This window comes from Schistocerca serialis, chromosome 3 (assembly GCF_023864345.2).
Source record: "Schistocerca serialis cubense isolate TAMUIC-IGC-003099 chromosome 3, iqSchSeri2.2, whole genome shotgun sequence".
Lineage (NCBI taxonomy): Eukaryota > Metazoa > Arthropoda > Insecta > Orthoptera > Acrididae > Schistocerca > Schistocerca serialis.
This window is the reverse complement of record NC_064640.1, coordinates 833759379-833786041: the sequence shown is the minus strand read 5'-3', so window position 1 is coordinate 833786041 and position 26663 is coordinate 833759379.

Sequence of the window (26663 nt, the reverse complement as noted above, 5' to 3'; positions counted from 1 at the left end):
TGTTTGAAGCGTTAGGCCTACTCCTCCTGGACAAAGGTTTGCATTGCGCCTTTTGTACTCAATCACGATGCAGTTTCTGTGTATCATCGTGAGTATGAATGTCGAAGGTTTACAGTAAACCTGCAGTGGTGCATCGGAATCTAATATTGGATTCCCAGGAAAGTTTCAAATTACACACTGAAAATTACTCCTCCTGGACAGAAGCCGGGATTGTGCCTTTTGCATTCAATTTTTGATGAAATTTATGTGTTACATCATCAGTGTGAAAGTCCAAGGGACACAGTAAACCTGCTGTGGTGCATCGGAATCTAATACTGGTCTACCAGGAAATTTTCATACCACAGACTGTATGAAGCGTTACTCCACCTGGACAGAAGTCGTCATTGTGCATTTTGTATTCAATCCCGATGCAATTTCCGTTTTTCAAAGTCAATATGAAGGCCCAAGGGTTACAGTAAGCATGTCGTGGTTAATCATAATCTAATACTGGTCTACCAGGGAAGTTTTTAACACAGGCTGTTTGAAGCGTTACTCCCCCTGGACACAAGTGTGTATTGTGCCTTTAGTACTCAACCCTAATGCAATTTTTGTGTTTCATCGTCAATGTGAAATTCCAAGGGTTACAGTAAAGCTGCAGAGATGCATCAGAATCTATTACACTCACAGGACTCACAGGAAAGGTTGAAAGCACCGACTATTTGAAGCATCTATCCCCCTGGACAGAAGTCGGCATTGTGCTTTTTCTATACATTCACGATGCAATCTCTGTGATTTATCGTCAGTAAAAAGGTCCGTGGGTTACAGTAAACCTGCAGTCGTGCATCGGAATCTACTACTGGACTCCCAGGAAAGGTTCAAACACAGACTGCTTGAAGCGTCACTCCCCGTTTACAGAAGCCGGCATTGTGCCTTTTGTATTCAATCACGATGCAATTTGTGTGTTTCATCGTCAATGTGAAGGTCAAAGGGCAAGAGTTAACCAGCAGTGGCACATAGAAATCAAGTATTGTACTCCCAGGAAAAAGCACAGACTGTTTGAAACGTTACTCCTCCTGGACAGAAGTCGGCATTGAGCCTTTTGCATTCAATCCGGATGCAATTTCTGCGTTCCATCGTCAGTGTGAGCGTCCAAGGGATGCAGTAAGCCTGCAGTGGTGCATCGGAATGTAATGCTGGCCCCCAGGAAAGTTTCATATCACAGACTGTATGAATTGTTATTTCCCCTGGACAGAAGTAGTCTTGTCCATTTTATATTCAATCCCGATGCCATTTCTGTGTTTCATTATCAATGTGAAGGCTTAAGGGTTACAATAAACATGTGGTGAATCATAATCTAATACTGGTCTTGCAGGATAGTTTTTAACACAGACTGTTTGATGCGTTTTCCCCCCCTGGACACAAGTGTGTTTTGTGACTTTTGTATTCAGTCCTAATGTTATTTCTGTGTTTCATCGTCAATGTGAAGGTCCAAGGGTTACAGTAAAGCTGCAGAGGTGCATCAGAATCTAATACTCGACTCCCAGGAAAGGTTCAATGCACAGACTGTTTGAATTGTCACTCCCTCTGGACAGAAGTCGGCATTGTGCCTTTTGCATTCAATCCTGATGTAATTTCTGTGTTACATCGTCAGAGTGAACGTCCAAGGGACACAATAAGCCTGCTATGATGCACGGAATCTAACACTGGTCTCCCAGGAAAGTTTCATGTCACTGACTGTATGAAGCGTTACTCCAACTGGACAGAAGTCGTCATGGTGCATTTTGTATTCAGTCCCGTTGCAATTTCGGTGCTTCAAAGTCAACGCAAAATCCCAAGGGTTACAGCAAACATTACTTGGTTGATCATAATCTAATACTGGTCTCCCAGGAATGTTTTTAACACAGACTGTTTGAAGCGTCAATCCCCCTGGACAGAAGTCGGCAATGTCCCTTTTGTATACAATCACGATGTAATCTCTGTGATTTATCGTCAATAAGAAAGTCCATGGGTTTCAGTAAACCTGCAGTGGTGAATCGGACTCTACTACTAGACTCCCAAGAAAGGTTCAAAGCACAAACAGTTTGATGCGTTACTCCCCCTGGACACAAGTCGGCATTGTGCCTTTAGCATTGAATCTCGATGTGACTTCTGTGTAACATCGTCAGTGTGAGCGTCCAAGGGACACAGTAAGACTGCTCTGGTGCATCGGAATCTAATACTGGTCTCCCAGGAGAATTCCATATCACAGACCGTATGAAGCGTTACTTCCCCTGGAGAAAAGTCGTCATTGTGCATTTTGTATTCAATCCCAATGCAATTTCTGTGTTTCATTGTCCATGTGAAGGCCCAAGGATTACAATAAACATGTCGTGGTGAATCACAATCTAATACTGGTCTTCCAGGATTGTCTTTAACACAGACCGTTTGAAGTGTCCCCCCCCCCCCCCCCCTGGAAACAAGTGTGTTTTGTGCATTTTGTATTCAATCACGATACAATTTCTGTGTTTCATCGTCAATGTGAAGGTCCAAGAGTTACAGTAATGTTGCAATGGTGCATTGGAATCTATTACTGGACTACCAGGAAAGTTTCAAGCACATACTGTTTGTAGCGTTACTCACTCTGGGCGGAAGTCGGCACTGTGCCTTTTGTATTCAATCTCGATACAATTTCTGTATTTCATCGTCAATGTTAAGGTCCAAGGGTTACAGTAAGCCTACAGTGATGCATCGGAATCTACTACTGGGCTCCCAGGAATGGTTCAAATCACGGACTGTTTGAAATGTGACTCCGCCAGGAATAAAGTTTTCATTGTGTCTTTTATATTCATTCCCGATGCAATTTCTGTGTTTCATCGTCAATGTGAAGGTCCAAGGTTTACAGTAAGCCTGCAGTGGTGCATCAGAATGTACTACTGGAGCCGGCCGGAGTGGCAGTGCGGTTCTAGGTGCTACAGTCTGGAGCCGAGCGACCGCTACAGTCGCAGGTTCGAATCCTGCCTCGGGTATGGATGTGTGTGATGTCCTTAGGTTAGTTAGGTTTAATTTGTTCAAAGTTCTAGGCGACTGATGACCTCAGAAGTTAAGTCGCATAGTGCTCAGAGCCATTTGAACCATTTTGTACTACTGGACTCCCAGGAAAGGTTCAAAGCACAGACTATTTAAAGCATTACTCACTCTGGACGGAAGTCAGCAGTGCGCATTTTGTATTCAATCCTGATGCAATATCTATGATTCATCGTCAATGTGAAGGGACAAGGGTTACATTAGTGGAGCAATGGTGCATCGTAATCTAATACTGGACTCCCAGGAAAGGTCCAAAGCATATACTGTTTGAAGCGTTACTCATTCTGGATGGAATTCGGTATTGTTCTTTTTGTATTCAATCCCGATGCAATTTCTGTGTTTCATCGTCAATGTGAATGCCGAAGGGTTACAGTAAGCCTGCTGTGGTGCATCAGAATGTACTACTGGACTCCCGATAAATGTTCAAAGCACAGCTGTTTGAAGCGTTACTCCCCCTTGCCAGAAGCCAACATTGTGCTTTTTGTATTCAATGCCAATGCAATTTCTGTGTTTCATCATCAATGTTAAGGTCCTAGGGTAACAGTAATCATGCAGTGGTGCATCGAAATCTACTATTGTACTCCCAGGAAAAAGCACATTCTGTTCGAAGCATTACTCCCCCTGGACAGAAGTCTGCAGTGTGATATTTTGTATTCAGTTCTGATGGAATTTCTGTGTTCCATCGTCAGTATGAAGGTAGAAGGTTTACAGTAAAGCAGTAGTGATGCATCAGAATCTAATACTGGATTCCCAGGAAAGTTTCAAAGGACACTCTGTTTGAAGGGTTACTCCCCCTGGACAGAAGTCGGCATTGTGCCTTTTTGCACTCAATCCTGGTGATACTTCTGTGTTTCATTGTCAATGTGAAGGTCCAAGGGTTACAGTAAACCTGCAGTGGTGCATCGGAAACTACTTCTGGACTCCCAGGTAAGGTTCAAGCAGAGACTGTTTGAAGCATTACACCCCGTAGACATAAGCTGGCATTGTAATTTTTGTATATTCAATCCCGTTTCAATTTCTGTATTTCATCGTCAATGTGAAGGTCCAAGGGTTACAGTAAGCCTGCAGTGGTGCATCGGAGTGTAATTGTGTATCACAAGACTGTAGCATTCGTTGTCATTGGCAGTCCTTTCAAGAAGATCAACGAACACATTTCTTCGGCAGTCCTTCTGCTCAGTTGTGAGGTTTTTCAGGACCATTTTGGCACAAACCTGTCTCACGTGCCCAACTTTGGTCAAAAATTTATGTATGGTGAAATTATTTGAATTTAACAGGTCACCTATCATCCTTATTGTTAAAAGTCGGTCTGATGTCATAAGAGCACCCACAAGTTTGACGTTTTTGTCGGTTTTTGGAGTTGAAGATCTCCCTGAGTGAAGTTCATTCTCAATGCATTCTCAGCCTTCCAGAATGATTTGTGCTAGCGAAAAACATGTGCTCTTTATAAGGAATGTTCTCCATAGGGCTGTTTCAACTTTCCAAAGCTCACACTCAAGGATTTCCCAAGTTTAACACAAAACTTCATCGTATAACGTTGCTCCAAAGTCTGCTGTTCCATTTTTGTAACACAAAATAAAAACGCAGTTTCACTAATAGCGCTCTCAAAAATCACATGAAGGCTGTATGGAGCTGAACCCGAGACTGAGCATCTGGAAGGGACGTATACACCGATCTACAGAAGCAGAACAACACAGCATTGTCAGATCGCTCACTGCATTATCAGTCTCATTACTTTTCTCACACACCTCTTATGTGACAGTATGACTCTTGTTAAAAATAGATGGATGAGCGTGTGAAAAACATACCAGTAGTGTAATCTTACGATGTGTCATATAGACTACATAGATGGAATACTTATTGGAAAATAACCATTTTAAGAAGTCTGGGAACTACATCTTTACTTCTATCCTCAAGACAGGTAAAGCTGGGGTTGTTTCCAGTTTATTTCCTTTTTGGAAAACATAAAGTTGGGGAAATACATACCAGTAGATGAAATTCAGAGTTGCAAATTCGTTAAGCAAAAAAATAATTGTGCTATCTAGAAAAGCAATCAAATGAAAACGGAACAGATGGAATAAAAATAAGGAAACTGTTTGTTATTTCAGAAGTAGCTGTTAATACATTTATCTCACCATGAGACAAGATGGTAAGTGCTCTTATGGAGAAATGTTTTTGGTTGCCGACAGAACCATGACAGTATCCGTCCACGCACGTCTTCATCCAAAGAAAATTGAAGGGCAGAAATGTGTTTCTTCAGGCCTCCAAAAATATGAAAACCACATCGGGAGAGATAGGGACTGAATGGAGGATGTGTAAGAGCATCCCAGTGAAACTCCTGTAGTGTAGTCAAAACAACTTTGGTAACTTGTGGACTGCCCATCCCCCATTCAGTCCCAATCTCTCCCCATGGGATTTCTGTATTTTTGTAGCACTGAAGAAAGACATTCATGGCTGTCGATTTGCTTCAGATGAATAAGTGCGCTGACCGGAGTGGCCGAGCGGTTCTAGGCGCTTCAGTCTGGAACCGCTATGGTCGCAGGTTCGAATCCTGCCTTGGGCATGGATGTGTGTGATGTCCTTAGGTTAGGTAGGTTTATGTAGTTCTAAGTTCTGGGGGACTGATGACCTCAGAAGTTAAGTCCCATAGTGCTCAGAGCCAATTGTTTGAAGAGGTGCACACCTGGGTACAATCACAGTTCTATAGACTTCGAAAAATATTTTACCAGGAAGGCGTTGACCATCTCACCTCCCACTGTGGTAAATGTATTAACAGTTATTGCAATTACATTTGAAATATGACAATAAACAGTTTACTTACTGTTTACCAATTGTCTTGCTTTCATTTGACTGCCACTAATTTATTACAACCTTTCAGAGAGGAAACCAGTCTTCTTTGGAAGCAGGAGAAATTTGCGTTCGCTCATCTCAAATAGTCATGACTGAGGTTTAGTATTGTGATGACCTGTTGTTCTGTGCACAATTAATTTCGTAAAAATGTTGTAATTTGCTCTTGCTCATATAATTAGTGGTTTGGAAACTGATAAGGTCTGTTGTAAATTATGTTTCTGAAGTTTCTCGATTTTTGCAAAAACTGTGACTTTCTTCCGATGGGCCTCAGAATTCCACATAGCATGCGTGATATGTAGTCACATTTCAGAAACTTCAGATTACTGAGTATTGGGTAACTGTTCATTATTGTGTGAGAATAGTAAACTGATGGGCATAGTGTCAAGTTTCTTACTGTTTACTGACTCACAATATTTATGATACTTTGGACAGCAGGTCACCAGTTCTACACTAGAGAGAGAATCAACAGAATAGTAAAAAATATGAGCAAGTATACACTTTCACATCAGGAACTATGTGTTAGGGCAGACATCGTAGTAGAATGCATATTACTAAAGTAACACCACATCAGAAGCATTTTAACAAGAACTTCTTTTATTTAATAGCTTCACTCAGACCTGACAGAATGAACCCTTTTTTTACCAATGTTTCCTTTAAACAGCTTCTCCAGAATGAGCCACCCTATGCATCAGTTCAGGGAATATCATGGCTATAAGGAACTAACTGTGTAAGGAATGTATTAGAAGCTGTGCAAAATACAGTAAGTATGGGAACACAAGGGATCCAGGGATTCAACGTGCCAATCTGCACATAGGCCAATGTAGATGATTGGAAAAGAGCACAGGGAGTTCCAGTTTTCAAGAAGGGTCATCAAGCAGACGCGCAAAACTATAGGCCTATATCTCTGATATAGATCTGTTGTAGAATTTTAGAATATGTTTTCTGCTCGCGTATCATGTCATTTCTGGAAACCCAGAATCTACTCTGTAGGAATGAACATGGATTCCGAAAACAGTGATCGTGTGAGACCCAACTGGCTTACTTTGTTCATGAGACGCAGAAAATATTAGATACAGGTTCCCAGGTAGATGTCATTTTCCTTGACTTCTAGAAAGTGTTCGATATAGTTCCGCACTGTCACCTGATAAACAAAGTACGGAATATCAGACCGGCTGTGTGGCTGGATTGAAGAGTTTTTAGCAAATAGAACACAGCACGTTGTTCTCAATGGAGAGACATCTGCAGATGTCAAAGTACCCTTTGGTGTGCTGCAGGGGAGTGCTATGGGACTATTGCTTTTCACAATATATATAAATGACCTAGTAGATAGTATCAGAAGTTCCATGTGGCTTTTTGTGGATGATGCTGTAGTATACAGAGAAGTTAGAAAATTGCAGCAAAATGCATAGAATCTGCAGTAGATAGGCACTTGGTGCAGGGAGTGGGAACTGACCCTTAACATAGACAAATGTAATGTATTGCAAATACATAGAAAGAAGGATCCTTTATTGTATGATTATATGATATCGGAACAAACACTGGTAGCAGTCACTTCTGTAAAATATCTGGGAGTATGCGTATGGAACGATTTGAAGTGGAATGATCGTATAAAATTAATTGTTTGTAAGGCGGGTGGCAGGTTGATATTCATTGGGATAGTCCTTAGAAAATGTAGTCCACCAACAAAGGAGGTGGCTTACAAAACACTTGTTCGACCTATACTTGAGTATTGCTCATCATAGTGGGATCCATACCAGGTCGTGTTGACAGAGGAGATAGAGAATATTCAAAGAATAGTGGCGCGTTTCATCACAGGGTTATTTGGAAAGAGTGATAGCATTATGGATATGTTTAGCAAACTCAAGTGGCAGACTCTGCAAGAGGAGCGCTCTGCATCGCGGTGTAGCTTCCTGTCCAGGTTTCGTGAGGGTGCGTTTCTGGATGAGGTATCGAATATATTTCTTCCCCCTACTTATACATCCAGAGGGGATCATGAATGTAAAATTAGAGAGATTCGAGCACACACTGTGGCTTTCTGGCAGTCGTTCTTCCCATACGCAACTGGAACAGGAAAGGGAAGTAATGACTGGCATGTAAGGAGCCATCCGCCACACATCTTTGGGTGACTTGCGGAGTATAAATGTAGATGTATGTGTAGATGCCTGTGCCATATGCTTAGAATATTTCAGAGGTAGTCTGAACACTAAACCCATCCTGCCCCCTTCTGTATGCCCATGATTTGAACCTCAGCATACTTATCATGAATGGTAATGCCATCATTTCACCTCTATTAACCATTCATGCTGAATATACAGCATCACTTCTCTTTAACTCTACAACTAAATACTCTCTGTATTCTCTCCCAAGACATATTCAACAGTCTTCCTTTCCCAGACAATGAACTCCACCCTGAAATATATCATTCCTTGTCTTTTCTAACTTTCCTTGCATCAGGTCTCCCCATCATTCCTTTTCTTTCCCATTCAGAATCATGATCTGGCCTCAATTCATGGTATGATGGTGGGACTGTGGCAACCCTTGCCTTCTACTCCACACTAAATTCTCTCAGTACAGCCCTGTCATCTAATAATGCAATACTAAATTTTGAGCTACTCTAAATTTCTGTTCACGATTCAGTTAGGTTCCACATACATAACTGTTTCTTTTTTCTTTTAACACAAATAAAGATCTGAGCTCTCTATTGTGATATCACCAGTGTTACTACAGTTATCTTAATTACCTTCAATGCCATTGTTTTTATTTCAAGGGTGTGCTGATTTGTATTGCCCTGAATTTATTATGTAAAAACTCTTAAAGTTTGTTTAAATAAAAGAAATGTTTTTACATTCTACACCATTATTCATAACATCTGTATAGGTACTTCTTTCCAAACATAGTTACCCTGGAAATGAACCCATTTCTCCCTACAAGAGACCAGTTTGTTGATACCATCACTGTAGAATGTTTCACTCTGTTGACAGAGCCACAACCTGTCCTCTGCTTGTACCAGTTTGTTACTATCAAAGTGAAGTCCTTGAAAGTGTTCTTTTCAGTTTTGGAAGCATGACTACAGTAATCAGATTTAGAGACATTGGGGACATTGGAGATGATGAGGCTTGTACAGCATGGAGTAGCATGGACAGCTGCATCAAACCAGTCTTTTGACTGAGGACCACAACAACAACAACATGAAAATTTGATGGGGCGAAGTCAGAACTCTATGGAGAATGATTGATGACAGTGAACCCAAGATGTCAGGCTGTTGGAGATATCGCAGTGCTCATGTATAGTGTGGCATTGTCCTGCTGAAGGACAGGGTGCTCCAAGTGTGGAAAAAGTCTTCAAATTCTAAACTCAATTACAGCATGCTGTTACCATGTACTGACATAGTTACGTTACACACCATGATGTTACGTGCTACAATTCAGAGCCTACCACTGGCAGAGGGCTGCAAATATGTAGCCATGTAGAATAATGATGTACAATGTTAATAACATTTGTTTTATTTAAAAATCTTTAGGAGTTTTCACATAAAAAATCTGGAGGCATTAATTTTAGCATGCTCTAGTACAGTCAATTGCATAACATCTGCTATCCTAAATGGCATGGCTTCAGCCTTAACAAACTCACCCAGACACTTAAATGGTGAATTTCAGCTGCATAATTTTCATTATCACTATCAGCAGTGTCTCTGCTAAGTGACTATCACAACAACAATAGTCATCTATATGTTCCCATGTTGCACTCCATATATCCCTCATCCCATACACATTATACCTGTCTTTTTTTCACAGTTTTTCTTCTGACTCCCTTCTTACAGTGACTTCTTCAATTGTAACACCCAAACATTTTGTTTGTATTAACTGGACTCCTGCCTGGTATTCACCAACTGCAACAATAAAACTGCACCAGGGCACAGCATAAAAAGTCACATGCGGTAGTACTAGTCTTATCAGTATCAAACTTAACTGAACTAACATCATCATCATCTTATGGCACTGACCACACTTCACATGAGACATCCCACTGCAGCAAAACCCACACAACAGCCCAATCAACAACCACACAACCTAATCCCAAATATAACCCCAAGAATGACATTGCTCTAAGCTGCCGTGTAAAATGCATGCATATGAATACATGAAATTTCATTGTAGTACATCAAAAACCACACTTTTATATGATTCTGACCTGATACTATATTCCAAAACCCCAAACTCCCATATTCTGAAATAAGAAAATATGCCCCCAACCTAAACACATCCAACCCTATGCTCCTAAAAGATTCTGTAATCCAGAACTTCCTTAAGTCCTTATTTCCACTTTCTCCTATCATAAATTATGTGCAAAAACATTTTGTCCTGTCTCTTAATTCTCCACATCCCTAACAAGCACAAACATCAAATCCTACTAATCCTCACCACATACATTAAGCAGGTTGATGCAGATATCACAGCAGATGAACCTAAAGAGGACCTAGAATCCACCCCTAACACATATATGGCAAAAGCTGTATGCAGCCCTAAGAACCATGTACCACATTTGTTGTCCACATTTTCTTAGTATCTTCATCACCCAGTTATCATCATATCACCAATGACATCATGATTTCTCATTCCAGATACCGGTACAAAGTTCAGCCTTTCCAAATCCGAGTACAAATGTACTGTACCTTATAGAGCCTTGTATGTAATGAAAATTTAAGCCAAAAATTCAAGGAACCATTCCCCCTTTCCTTACAGCAAGTAAGAAAAAAAAGTGCTTTAAAAATGTCCCAAATTGCAGTCGTCAACACTTCATTAACACACACAAATGATCCGCACCCAATTACTTCTACAAGTTTTAGGGAAAACTAAGGGTTTATTCAGTGAGGAACATAGAAGGGCAGCTGCCTTTGCCCTCTGCCAGAAAAAAGGCCTTCACAAAATGAATTCACATCCTGCCATGCCAAACATACAAATGTATCAACTAAGTATCAGTTTGAATAATGCCAGAAGGTGTAATGTGTACTGACTAGTAACAATTGTAACTCAAGCCATTTTTAAATTGGTTTATTGATGGGTGGGACTGACATGGTCAGTTCCAGAGTAGTGGGAGTTACAGAGCATACCCAAGATCTTCTGAACTCTCGGGTGGGGAAACACATGTTGTACATATGATGAACGACCCACTAGTTTTCATATATCATTAAAATGGCTTGGGTTACATTTGTTACATTCTGGACTTCTTCAAACTAATATTGTGTTAATACATTTGTGCATCTGGCACTGATTAGGCTGTAAAATTATTCAAAACCACAATGATTTCTTGTAAAGGGAATGAAGGAAACATATTGTAAAGCAATATCACATGTCAAAATTCAAGAAACACCTGATAAATTTCTTTAAGTTAGACAGCTGTACCAGTAAATGACAAGCATAATTTTAGATGCAACTTTGTTAGAATTTATATATGTCATGTCTGCTCTTTTGGACATGTGTGAAAAAACAGATGCCGTATTTCATGCAGAAGCCTTATATGACAATCAATAAAAGGAGTAACAACATTAACTGTTGGTAGGCATTGATATAAATCAATGGAGAAAATTGAAAATTTGAGCAGGACTGGGACTTGAGCCCAGATTTCTCTGGTTCGTGTGAACAATTGCTCTGATCATCTCAACCATCTGGACACAATCCTTAACTGACCCAGATTTCCAACTTAGCCACACACTGCTGATGTAGTGCCCCTGCCCATTACCTTCACTACTCACAGTGATCACTGATTCTCATAGTTGTTCAGAGTTGCCTGTGCATTTGCACTGAAAGTATCATCGATCTGTCTTATGCTAGTTGTATACAGGGTGTTTCAAAACTGTTGGTCAATATTCAGGAATATGACAAGAATGATTATTCGAAACAAAAAAGTCAACAAAACATAGTGTCTAAAATGCATACCTTGAGAGCTACGAGCAATTCTTCATCTTCGACACTGTGAAACAAATCTATTACTGCTAGCTCTTTGCTTTCCTTGTATTGGGAAGTGGTAGTACGGACCAAAACAAGAAAAAAAATGCATATGTGTTCTAAAATGCGTACCTTAAAAGTCATGAGTTCTTGTTCATTAGAAGAGTTGTGTTGCAAAGAGTGAAAATGAACAAATGCTCATAGCTCTTAAGGTAAGTATTTTAGGGCACATATTTACTGGACTTTTTTTCTTTTTTTGATCCATACTACCACAGAAAGCAAAGAGCTTGCAGTAGAAGAGATTTGTTTCACAGTGTCGAAGATCAAGAATTGCTCATAGATAGCTCTTAAGGAATGCGTTTGGGCCCATGTTTACTTGACTTTTTTGTTTCGAATGATCATTCCTGTCATATCTCTGAATATTGACTATCACTTTTTAAACACCTTGAATATGAGGTGTCTTCTCTTTTGGACACATCAAAAATCCAATCTTGTTTGTGTACCCACACTGAAAGGATCATTGGGCTGTATTGCCCTGGATAAAGATATGTGGTATCTGTTCTTTTACACATGTCCGAAAGAACAGACACCAGATACAAATCTAGGATGAGATGGCCCAATGATCTTTTCAGAGCAGTTCCACAAACAAGCCTGAATTGCTATGGAAATCAGTGATCACTGTGAGCAGTGAGGCAAATAGGCAGGGACACTACATCAGTGGCTACATTGAAATTTGGATCTGTCAGTGACATTGTCTGGATGGCAGAGGGTTTCAAGGAGACTGTTTGCAGGAAACTGAAAAATTCAGGTTTGAATTCCAGTCTGGCACAAATTTTCAACTTTGCACATTGCTTTACATCAATGCCCACTGGCAGTTAATTTTGTTATTCCTCTGAGTAATTATGTTAGAGTGAAGTAATATAATCAGAAACTGAATGTGATATACGTCACTGTCTGGGCTGTATTATTTTACAGTTCACAGTTATACAGTTATAGATATCTTAAGGTTTAAGAGCCGTTATCAATAGTGTGTTTTGGTATGGCTTAAAGGAAAGCCATATGAAGCTATGTTGTTAAAATTATGTATGATGTGTAATAGCGTTTTTGATTTTTATGTATATGTCATCACGTTCTTGATTTGCCAATTCTTTGTTGTTATTGGATAAACTATATTATGTGAGAGTGAGTGGAGATACAATGCCATTAAGATTTTAAAGCTAGCTCAGCTAGAAGATTGCACTGTTTCACTAGTCATGATTGTTGAAATAAGTTTACTACTCATCTATAAGGGGCCCTACAATTTAAAATAGCCTTGAAACCATTATGCAAGTTGCTTTTATCAAATCATTGCCTAGGTGAAACAAATTATAAGTGACAAAAAATTATAGGACTGACTGGATATACACTCCTGGAAATTGAAATAAGAACACCATGAATTCATTGTCCCAGGAAGGGGAAACTTTATTGACACATTCCTGGGGTCAGATACATCACATGATCACACTGACAGAACCACAGGCACATAGACACAGGCAACAGAGCATGCACAATGTCAGCACTAGTACAGTGTGTATCCACCTTTCGCAGCAATGCAGGCTGCTATTCTCCCATGGATACGATCGTAGAGATGCTGGATGTAGTCCCGTGGAACGGCTTGCCATGCCATTTCCACCTGGCACCTCAGTTGGACCAGCGTTCGTGCTGGACGTGCAGACCGCGTGAGACGACGCTTCATCCAGTCCCAAACATGCCCAATGGGGGACAGATCCGGAGATCTTGCTGGCCAGGGTAGTTGACTTACACCTTCTATAGCACGTTGGGTGGCACGGGATACATGCAGACGAACATTGTCCTGTTGGAACAGCAAGTTCCCTTGCCGGTCTAGGAATGGTAGAACGATGGGTTCGATGACGGTTTGGATGTACTGTGCACTATTCAGTGTCCCCTCGACGATCACCAGTGGTGTACGGCCAGTGTAGGAGATCGCTCCCCACACCATGATGCCGGGTGTTGGCCCTGTGTGCCTCGGTCGTATGCAGTCCTGATTGTGGCGCTCACCTGCACGGCGCCAAACACGCATACGACCATCATTGGCACCAAGGCAGAAGCGACTCTCATCGCTGAAGACGACACGTCTCCATTCGTCCCTCCATTCACGCCTGTCGCGACACCACTGGAGGCGGGCTGCACGATGTTGGGGCGTGAGTGGAAGACGGCCTAACGGTGTGCGGGACTGTAGCCCAGCTTCATGGAGACGGTTGCGAATGGTCCTCGCCGATACCCCAGGAGCAACAGTGTCCCTAATTTGCTGGGAAGTGGCCGTGCGGTCCCCTATGGCACTGCGTAGGATCCTACGGTCTTGGCGTGCATCCGTGCGTCGCTGCGGTCCGGTCCCAGGTCGACGGGCACGTGCACCTTCCGCCGACCACTGGCGACAACATCGATGTACTGTGGAGACCTCACGCCCCACGTGTTGAGCAATTTGGCGGTACGTCCACCCGGCCTCCTGCATGCCCACTATACGCCCTCGCTCAAAGTCCGTCAACTGCACATACGGTTCACGTCCATGCTGTCGCGGCATGCTACCAGTGTTAAAGACTGCGATGGAGCTCCGTATGCCACAGCAAACTGGCTGACACTGACGGCGGCGGTGCACAAATGCTGCGCAGCTAGCGCCATTCGACGGCCAACACCGCGGTTCCTGGTGTGTCCGCTGTGCCGTGCGTGTGATCATTGCTTGTACAGCCCTCTCGCAGTGTCCGGAGCAAGTATGGTGGGTCTGACACACCGGTGTCAATGTGTTCTTTTTTCCATTTCCAGGAGTGTAGATCACCAGACTTTCAATTTACAGTGAAGCACTTATTCCCTTATGCCATTATATGTTCTTGTAATACAGTCATGTAATTCAAAACATCATTTATTACAGTATTCTGCACAAGGAAATTAAACTGTGTGCTACAGATAAACTAATTTTATAAAATATTATTCATAAATAAAGTACAGCATACTGTGTGTTAGCATGTGAGTCTGCAATAAATATTGTACTCAAATCTTATCTCAGTCTTCATTGTGCTTCAGTTTCTCACTGCATGTGTGGTAGGGGTTGGGTTGTGACTGGAAGCAAAAATAATGTTCCTTTTTCACCAAACAGAGCCATCCAGTATTAGTAATTTTTAAAAAATCTAAGAAGAAATTGTTATTTAAATTATTTTCAAATTTATTATCAAAGGCACTAGAATTTGAAACTTTCTTTCCTTCATAGCTTTTTAGTCAATATATTTTTTTCTTTTGCAAGTTGATAACAGAATGATAAACTGAGGTATGTAAAAATTAATCAATCTGACATAATGTCTACTTTGTCTGGATCACAATTTCATGATCTCTCTTTAAATAACATATTTTCAATGAAACTAAGTACACTGCTGCATTCAGGATATTAAGAACTAAATTGAAATAAAAGAATTTAAATAAAATCTTCACCATTTTGGAAATTTTTGTTTCTTTCCTTACATATTACATAGATTGTGTAACAGAAAGCTGCTGTGTGCAATAAATAAGTAGTTCTTTCTTTTACTTCAAAGTACCATCTTTTTTCAAAAATAAAATAATGATGAGATGACAAACCTTTTACTGGTAGCCTACACTTTAAGTATATTCACTACACTAGAAATAAACTGTAAAGTACTTTTATTTGTTGTAAAATGTATTGATTGAAAAGATTCTTTTTGTGTGATCGCATGTATTGAGTCATACATATGTAAGATCGTATCCCTCATCCCATATATACTTCAATACGTCTCCCTCCTCCCCACCAAGAAAAAACATGCATACAAAATATGCATGGGAGTATGCTAGAATATGAAAGTGTTTGTTTGAATGGTTTGTCAACCCATTTCCTCATATGTTATTCAAAAAAGTGGATAATATTTTTAAGATTTTTACATAGCACGAAACATTAAGTATTGTGATGTGAAAGGAAATATCTCTTTAAACTATTTCACAATGAATATTTTGTTTCTAATATTTTATAGATTTAAGGAAATTCACATTATACTTTCTTTAACATCTACGCAGGTTCTTCTGTTCACCATCTTGAGTATAGGCTCTATTTATTATTTAATCAGGAGTCTTGATTCTTCAATGAACTGTCTGCATATTTTCTTCTTTTGTCAAATCCGTTCAGTATTCCTCTGAAAAATTGTACTAGATTTGAGAATTCTCTTAACAAAAAATCATATACACAGCACATATTCCTAACATCAGAGACAAGAGTTGCAGATTAAATGATAATAAACATACAGGTAATTGGCAGACAATATTTCTGGTGTATTATCTCATTTGGATTCTTTAGTTAAGGAACCTTTACCCCCTAGGTTAGTCACCAATCTTTTGCAGAGGAATAGGTCTGCAGTGCAGAGTTGATTGATAATGAGATTAGACAAGAGCACCTTCAAGTGAAGAAAGGAAATTTAACTTGCTTTTGTAATACAAAGTGGGAGTATTAATATGAAATATTTTATGGGAATAGAGTATAATTAGTTGGAAAATGTGTGCATTCAAAGGGGTGAACATTTCACAGTACAAGCAGATGGAATGGGCATACAAATTTGTTACGATAAACTTGTTTATTTGATGTGTGGGATGGACACAATCAATTCCAGGTTAATGGGAGGTAGGTTTTGCCAAAGGGCATACCCAGGACCTGAGTCCTGGGATAGAGAAACGTACGTTGTACATATAATTAATGGCATAACAGTTTTCAGATATTATTAAAAATGGCTTGGGTTAAACTTGTTACTAGTCAGCACACAGTACACATTCCGAGCTTCTTCAAACTGATATTGACTTGATCCATCTTTTTTGTTTTTGTCAGTGATGATTAAACTGTAAAATTATTTTAAACTATAACGGCCTCTTGTAAAGGGAATGCAGGAAACATATGGTACATAGAGTTATAAAACTGTCATAAGCTACCTTGGACTATCATAAGTAAATATAGACTATGGTAGTTTTCCTAGTAGCTTTGGTCACTTAATGCAATAAACATTTACACTGCATGTTAGATATGTTGTATATGCATTGGGCATCATTTGATTTTGATCACTTTGTTTGCATATGTGATCAATCCATTGCTAGTTTCCCCTAGGAACTGAAAGCAGTGAACCTCTAGAAACTGAGTGAGGACACATAAAGGGCCACATAACCAATGCAACATTTTTGTTATCCATAGTTATCCTCCTGTCTACTTACAAACAAACAGTATTTGTAGCAAAACTGAAACTGTCAATGTTTAATTCTGGTTTTATCCAAAAATTGTTGATATGTAGTGAGAAACAGAGAGATGTCATTGTAAAAATTTAAAAAAATACAGATTTATCATATAATGATAGGAAATGCAATTTCTGAAAAAATATAAACTTAGAAAAAGAAACACAAAAGAGAACCATATTAAACATTTTTCCAACACTTGATCAAGTTGATATTCATCAATGACATTCACACATCTCAGTAATAACAGAAAACTCTTGCCTTTGATCATGGTGAAGAACATTCTATTGAGTACAATGTAACTACAATAATTATATCATTCCTTTATGTTTATACATGTAAACTGTACTTACATCAAAAGTGATTGCTTTGGTTACATAAAAGCAAAGAAGTTACATGATCAACTAATTTTTATTACCTATAAAGCACAATTTATATTTTCTGCGGATTTAAAATACTCAGTGGACTAACACTGAATGATATGCAGTTCTGATTATGTGCAAAACAAAGAGAAGTCATCAACTCCCAGTTTCTCTTCCACAAATTCATTTATGTTTCTTTCCCTACCAATGCTACCAATACTGTCAGTAATCCTACCCTTTATTACGTCATGTATGTACTATACCAAAACTACAAAACTGTAGCTTTTGTAGAGTGCAACTCTAATTGTAAAGCAAGAGCATTTGGCAAAATATAAAAAATCCTTGTAAATCTCTTTTAGTTAGACACCTGTACTAGGAAATGGCAAGTATAATTTTAGATGCAGCTGTGTTAGAATGTAGTAATATAATCAAAACCTGGATATATCCTGCACACCATAGAATCACTAAATAAGCGATCATTAAAAGTTGCATACCAATTGTGAGGGGGGGGAGTGTCTGTAACTGACACCAACGAAGTTTTTAGGCTAAAACTCCCTGTGGTGTTCAGTAGTTTATTTAATAAATACATGACATTTATCGTAATTATAATTGCTACAATCGACAATAGGAACAGCTTTTGAACTACACTCATTGTTGAGTTATAGTGATTGTTATAACTGAAGGTGTAGCAGATTAACAATCACCACTCACAGTCAACCGGTAAACAGTGTGGTGAGTGGAAGGTAATATCTTTGTGGCATTTGACAGAATGTACAAGAAGATGAAATTGACAGATGACAAAATTAGAAATTTGCTTGAGAGGTCAGACAATGAGTTTAGTGGTGAACTATCTGAAAGCTCAAGCAGCGAAACTGAAGATGTAGTCATGGAAATTCCAGATCAAGTAGCGAATCGGATGAAAGTGAACTGCGTAAGTATTGATTTTTATTACTTTTTGCAGATATTTTGGAGTATATTAGGATGTGTGTCTCGGTAGAGTGCTTAGTTTGCTAGTGTTCGGTTATGTTTTCATATTTTTATAGATATTCAACCAACAAGAAGACAACCCAGGCCGAAAGCACAAATTGATCAACTTGAAAAAGACATGGTGGACCCGTCAAATTTGATATGGAAGAGAAGCCCTTACATAAATCAAAGGAGGAGGCCTGTTACTGATGTAATGAGAACCCCAAAAGGAACTAAGCAAGGGATAAAACGTGATACACCACTAAAACTTTTCTCATATACTTCGATGATAACATCCTGGATAACATTTTGATGTGTACCAATCAAAAGCTTCGAAATCTTAGGGAATAATCTGAAGATATTTTCATAAAAAATTCGAAAGGATTTGAAAGGGAAGAAACTGTGTCAGCAATTGGAATTATATTGAACTGTGGAGTCCATAGACAGAACAAGGACAGTTATGTGATATATTTAGTAAAGAAAACTATCCGATGTATCGAGCTTCATTTTTGGAGCATAGACTGAGGCGCTTACTGAAGTGCTTGCATTTGATGATACTCTACCTCGAGCAGCTAGAAAACAGACTGACAAATTTTCTCGTATCAGGGATGTATGGAACATGATAGTTAGTAAATTTCCTGCGTTTTTAATCCTAGTGAGTCAGTCACAGTGGATGAAGAACTTTTGACCTTCCATGGGGGATGCCCATTCAGGCTGTGGCAACTATCAACTCTATGAGTGATACATCTCTGCCACAGCAGGCTCTCTGACCCATGCGGACTTATTGTGCGCCGCCATATTGCTTTCCATTCTGTTAAGTGATGCCGACTGTATAAGATGTTGTAAATATTTTCGCATAATAAAGTTGTATTAATGTAAGTTGGTGTGTTATTTAATGATCGCCACCGCTCCGCATATCAGAAATAACCACATTGGTGACCCCGATCTGTTTTAGTTCAATTCACAAGTGCTACTAACAGTGATTTGTATTGTTCTACGATCAATGTTTCAACAATCGTTCAGTCCCTGTGATGCGACTTCTCAGAAGCAGTTTTTCAAAGTGGAAAACGAATCCATTCCGGAAATAACGCCGCAGTTTCAGTGCCAAAGCGAACTCCACTGTCAACCGGATTTTAACCTACGTGGCCCCAAGATAAACTCAACGGTTCCTGGTTGGCTGCCGCAGCATGTTTCCACGCCTACGGCTGCCTCGTGACCGTCGGACTGCATTCTGCTTATTGACACCCCAGCACTGCCAGCGCCTGCCGTTCCCGCTCATCTGCTGCACCAATACATGATGCCTGCTCTACAGCCACAGACTACGTAACTCTCCACGGACATCTTACAACCGCTCAGTTCCTTCTCTAAATCCTCGCACAAATGAAAAAATGGCTGACATCAAAATAAGTGTCCAAGGAATAGAAAAGCAACTGGAATCACTCAACAGAGGAAAGTCCACTGGACCTGACGGGATACCAATTCGATTCTACACAGAGTATGCGAAAGAACTTGCCCCCCCTTCTAACAGCCGTGTACTGCAAGTCTCTAGAGGAACGGAAGGTTCCAAATGATTGGAAAAGAGCACAGGTAGTCCCAGTCTTCAAGAAGGGTCATCAAGCACGTGCGCAAACCTATATCGACCTATATCTCTGTTGTAGAATTTTAGAACATATTTTTTGCTTGCGTATCATTTCGTTTTTGGAAACCCAGAATCTACTATGTAGGAATCAACATGGATTCCGGAAACAGCGATCGTGTGAGACCCAACTCACTTTATTTGTTCATGAGACCCAGAAAATATTAGATACAGGCTCCCAGGTAGATGCTATTTTCCTTGACTTCCGGAAGGCATTCGATACAGTTCCGCACTGTTGCCTGATAAACAAAGTAAGAGCCTATGGAATATCAGACCAGCTGTGTGGCTGGATTGAAGAGTTTTTAGCAAACAGAACACAGCATGTTTTTATCAATGGAGAGACGTCTACAGACGTTAAGGTAACCTCTGGCGTGCCACAGGTGAGTGTTATGGGACCATTGCTTTTCACAATATATATAAATGACCTAGCAGATAGTGTCGGAAGTTCCATGCGGCTTTTCGCGGATGATGCTGTAGTATAGAGAGAAGTTGCAGCATTAGAAAATTGTAGCAAAATGCAGGAAGATCTGCAGAGGATAGCCACTTGGTGCAGGGAGTGGCAACTGACCCTTAACATAGATAAATGTAATGTATTGTGAATACATAGAAAGAAGGATCCTTTATTGTATGTTTATATGATAGCGGAACAAACAATGGTAGCAGTTACTTCTGTAAAATATCTGGGAGCACACGTGCGGAACGATTTGAAGTGGAATAATCACATAAAATTAATTGTTGGTAAGGCCGGTACCAGGTTGAGATTCATTGGGAGAATCCTTAGAAAATGTAGTCCATCAACAAAGGAGGTGGCTTACAAAACACTTGTTCGACCTATACTTCAGTATTGCTCATCAGTGTGGGATCCGTACCAGATCAGGTTGCCAGAGGAGATAGAGAAGATCCAAAGAAGAGCAGTGCGTTTCATCACAGGGTTATTTGGTAACTGTGACAGCGTTATGGAGATGTTTAGCAAACTCAAGTGGCAGACTCTGCAAGAGAGGCGCTCTGCATCGCGGTGTAGCTTGCTCACTAGGTTTCGACAGGGTGCATTTCTGGATGAGGTATTGAATATATTTCTTCCCCCTACTTATACCTCCCGAGGAGATCACGAATGTAAAATTAGAGAGATTCGAGCACGCACGGAGGCTTTCAGACAGTTGTTCTTCCCACGAACCATACGCGACTGGAACAGAAAATGGAGGTAATGACAGTGGCACGTAAAGTGCCCTCCGCCACACACCGTTGGGTGGCTTGCGGAGTATAAATGTAGATGTAGATGTAGATGTAGATGCATGATGCAGCTGCATCTCCCGCGCGCCATCCCGGCTCATGTTTGTCTTCCACACGTTTTCCCAACGGTTTCGTACGTCTCTGCCGTGTCGGTTTCAATAGCGCCCGCTACACTCACGAATCCGCAGTTAACAGCTCCCGCAAGCCTACCGCCCGCGCCCACGGCAGCACCAGCCGCCCCACCCGCGCCGGTCCACAATGTTTCATCGACTTACGCGCCGGGTTCTTTCGCTGGCAAACACCAGTCGCGCGCTCACCAGTCCGAACTGCACCTGTTTCCACGGTACTGGAGAGTCTTCCGCACCCAACCGTGCCCCCACCATCCGGGGCCCCAGCAACTGTATCTGCCTACACTATGCAACTGAACTCACATGTCAAGACTGAATTCTCTTCTTGCACTCCTGCTGCTTGTAAATCGTGTGGTTTTGTTGCTAATAACCAGATTAGTACAGCTACTGTGTGCCAGTCTCCTGGTGCCTACAATCCCGATTTGGCACCACTCTACACTACTACACCGTCTGCACCTCCAAGTAGTGTGCGCGCTGCACCGACCGTTCCTCAGTACCTCGTGCCTAGCAGATTCCCAAAACTGCCAGACCTACAAACGGAGAACCCTAAGACATGGTTTGCATTAGTGGATAAAATGTTGGACATTCACGGCGTCCTAGACGATAGAGCCTGATTTGTGTGCCTTCTTAGTCACCTGCACGATCACACAGATCTTATTAGTGACCTGCTGCTTTCGCCTCCCGTGTAGAATAAGTACGAATTTGCTAAAGCTTGTATCGTTGAACGCTTATCCCGTCCTCCTGTTGAGTCGATCCAACACATTATCCATGAGGAACTCATCGATGACTGTACGCCATCACAGCTGCGCCGCCACTTACGTGCCCTTGTGGACACAGACTTTCTACCAGACGTCGCACGTTGGACAATTTGGTTGCTTAAACTTCCTTCTGAGCTACACCTGCAGCTATTTTCCCATGTCTCTGAGCCCCTTAAAGCACGCCTGCGCATCGCCGACCGTGCCTATAGCATCATTCAACACCGGTACCTCCAGCATTTGAGTCCGGCATGTGCCGCCCCCACGCATTATGCAGCAACAGAAGCCAAGCCTACATTCGGCCGCGTCAAGACACGCACCTCGCTGTCAGCACAAGCAATGGCCCAGCCACCCCGTGGTCGCCCGACTGCACTACCTACTTTTACGTTGCCACCCCCAAGGTCACCAGAGACGGCCAAGCCAGCACCTGAGTACACTCCGACCGCGCAGTTGCCCACCCCACCGCTTCTGCACCACAAGCTGGCTCTCCTTATTGCTGGTTCCACGCTAACTTTGGCGAAGTGGCTCACAACTGCAAACCCCGTGCGCTTTCCCAAACACTTATGGTGGGCACGTCTAGGCGCCACGTCCCGCCGCACTGCCTCACAGCGCCTACTGGCATCTCGTCCGACACCTGCTGCACTGTCATCTGCTTCGCACCTCTTTGTCAATGACACCAACACCGAACTTCGTTTTCTAGTGGACACTGGAGTCGACATTAGTGTTATCCCGCCCTTCCTCGCCCCTAACATAGATCCCTTATCTGCACCGCCACTGATAGCTGCTAACAATTCCCTGAATCCAGCGCTAGGTTCCTCACATCTCCTGCTTAAATTTGTCCCAGATCAGGTTTTCCCCTGGACATTTTACGTCGCGGAAGTTGATGCACCTGTACTGGGCCTCAATTTTCTTCATCACTATGCCCTCTCCCCTAATCTGCAAGTCGGCTATCTGACTCACGTCTCCGGTTCGAGTGTTCCTGGTGCGTCACAACATTCCGCCCCTCAGCTCGAAGTTTCTACTGACTGTTCACACTCTGCCCTTTCAGAGTGTATGTCACTTGCTGGAAACCTTTCTTCTGCTCTCTCAGCTTTCTTGCGCGAGCGTTTAGACGTCGATGCGTTGCGCACTCAGAATGTCGACCTGCGTGTTCCCATTGACGAAGTCTATGCACAACTGTTGCAGACACAACAGCAGCTTCTAGAACTCTGCACACCCACTCTTGCAATCGTGGACACGCCTCCTCAGCCTGGTCATTGTTCTGCAGCTGTGATCCCATTAACGGTTCGGCCAGCCTCTGCCCATACCACTCTTGCCCCTACCCACCCTGCCACTACACCCCCTTCCTCAACCCCCCCTGCCCCTATCCCCTCCTGCCATTACCCCCCCTGCCCCTACCCTCTCTGCTTCTCCCACGTTTTTGCGTGCAATTGCCAATGGCACGTGCCACAGAATAAACACAACTGAAGGACTCCCTGTGCGGCATAAGGCGCGCCACCTAAACACGCAGAAACTTCGCCGTGCTAAAGACATTGTTAAAGATCTTTTGGATTCCAACATTCTCCGTCAATCTGATAGTAACTGGTCGTCACCAGTCCATCTGGAGCCAAAGAAGGACGGTGCTTTCCGCCTCTGTGGTGACTACCGTGCTCTTAACGCACGCACTACCATCGATAATATTTCACCCAGATGTTGAATGGTTCCTAAATCTTCTCCATTCTTGATTGTAGCAAAGCATGTCATCAGATTCCCATGTTCCCCGATGACATCCCAAGACAGCCATAATCACTCCATTTGGCCTCTTCGAGTACTGTTCCATGCCATATGGTCTCAAAAACGCCGCACAGACATGGCAACACTTCATCGACGCACTGTTGTTTGACCTCCCTTTCGCCTATGTCTACTTAGACAATATACTGATTTTCTCTCCCTCACCTGAGGAACACACTCTTCATCTTTCCAGAGTCCTTGCACTGCTCGCTGCTAATGCAGTGGAGATCAACCACGAGAAGTCTCAGCTTAGCAGTCGTGAGGTCGCCTTCTTAGGTCACACAGTCACAGCCGAGGGCGTCCGCCCTACCTCCTCTCGGGTTGAACTCATACTTAGCCTCCCTTCCCCAGAGGACTTCGCTGAACTTCGCCGTTTTCTAGGCTTGGTGAACTTCCACAGGCGCCACCTGCCCCATGCTGCATCTATCCAGATCCCTCTGATCAACGCTCTGGCGGGTAAGGATACTAAAGGCAAATGCAAACTCGTTTGGACACTGGAGATGGCCGATTCATTCAAAAATCTCAAAACCGCCCTCTCTAAAGCTGTCACACTCGCTCACCCCACTCCTGATGCACCCATTTCTATTACAGCTGATGCGAGCGACACTGCAATTGGTGTGGTCCTTCGGCAACATGTATTGGATACCTCCCATCCCCTCCATTTCTTCTCCAAGAAATTAACCAAATCCCAGTCCAAATGGTCCGCTTTTGACCATGCACTCCTCACCTTGTACGAGGCGGTCAAATATTTCAGAGCCGATGTCGAGGGTCGCCTGTTCACAATTTATACAGACCACAGACCCTTGGCAGATGCAATCCGTACACGACGCTTCCACCTTAAGGATTTCATATCCCAATATTCCACTGATGCACAATATATACGAGGCGCTGACAATATAGTTGCTTACTACCTGTCTCGCGTCAACATCATCACTACCCCACTTGACCTTACTGACCTGCCCCGCCGGCAAACCGAAGACCCCGATATTTGTGCCTTGCAACAAGACACAACCTCTTCCCTAAAACTGGACCAACGTGCATTCCCCGGCACCACAGAACCGGTCTGGTGCGATGTTTCCACTGATAGCCCCCGCCCTCTTGTACCCGCAGCTCTCCGCCACTCTGTTTTTGATGCACTCCACAACCTAGCTCACCCAGGCATCAAAGCCTCCACCAGATTGGTCACAGAAAGGTACGTCTGGTCCGGTGTTAAACATGATTGTAGGATGTGGGCTCGCGCCTGCATACCGTGTCAGAGAGCTAAAGTGGGCCGCCATGCACTTCCTCCGCTAGGCACTTTCGACATACCTAAAGGACGTCTACGACATGCACATATTGATATTGTAGGTCCCCTCCCTCCCTCCAAGGGCTTTCGATATATGCTGTCCGTTATTGATAGGGTCACTAGATGGGTCGAGGCAGTTCCTTTGGAAGATATTTCGTCTGAGTCTGTGGCTCGGGCCTTTGTTGCCACTTGGATTTCCCGATTCGGAAGCCCTACCTCACTGATCACTGACCAAGGTAGGCAGTTTGAATCACAGCTGTTCGCCTCCCTCTGTTCGTACTGTGGCGTCGCAAGGTTTCACACAATCGCTTATCACCCCCAGGCCAATGGAATTGTAGAGCATTGGCATCGCACGCTTAAAGCCGCACTTATGGGCCCACTGTAGGCCTCGTGTGTTCATGCATAAGGAACTGGCCACATGTGAATTTATCATGTTACGTGACGACACAGTATGAACAACCCTGCAGCCTCCCTACACTGGTCCATTTAAAGTCTTGTCCCGAGGCCCTTCCACATTGTCGATATTTAACAACGGCAAACCAGTAACTGTTTCACTCCACCAGGTGACACCTGCGTGGACCTAGCAGGAGCACACTGCAAGTGACCCCGATGTACACGACACCTACCCTCCTTCCCAAGAATCCCATCATGATTTGGAAGGGCCCACCACCCCTCCCCCCCTTTCTCCCCCCTTACAGCCTACATCACGGGCCGGACGACCCGTGGTCCCACCCCGTTGCCAGAGTTATTATGTCCTAGCTTCAATCGAGCTTTCTACACCTACTCCCAAGTGTTGTGCATGTGATTTCACCATGGACAAGTGCTTTTGTGACCATCAAGTGTCCCACCCCCACCGGGCTGACACAGGACTTGACGCACCACTGTCCTCCGCACTGCAAGGGAGGGGGGGGGGGGGGGGGGGAGGGGCTCTGTGGTGACTATCGACTCTACGAGTGATAAATTTCTGCCATAGCAGGCTCTCTGACCCATGTGGACTTATTGTGCGCCGCCATATTGCTTTCCATTCTGTTGTGTGCTGCCGACTGTATAAGATGTAAATATTCTCGCATAATAAAGTTGTATTAATGTATGTTGGTTTGTTATTTAATGATTGCTGCCGCTCCGCATATCAGGAATAACCACAAGGATATATATTCCAACAAAACCAGGAAAATGTGGAATAGAGGTGAACCTGTTATGTGATTCAAATATGAAATACTGCTTTGCTCCATATCCCTATGCTGGGAAGCACGTTAATGAAAAGAACCATAACAGTGGCCCTGAAATAGTTAGAAGATTAATTGAAATGTCTAACTTGAATCAATCTGGAAGAAATGTTACCATGGACAGGAAGTTCACTACTGTTCCACTCGCATCTGATCTTTTGAAAGAGAAAATAACTACAGTTGGTACAATTCAAAGTGAGAAA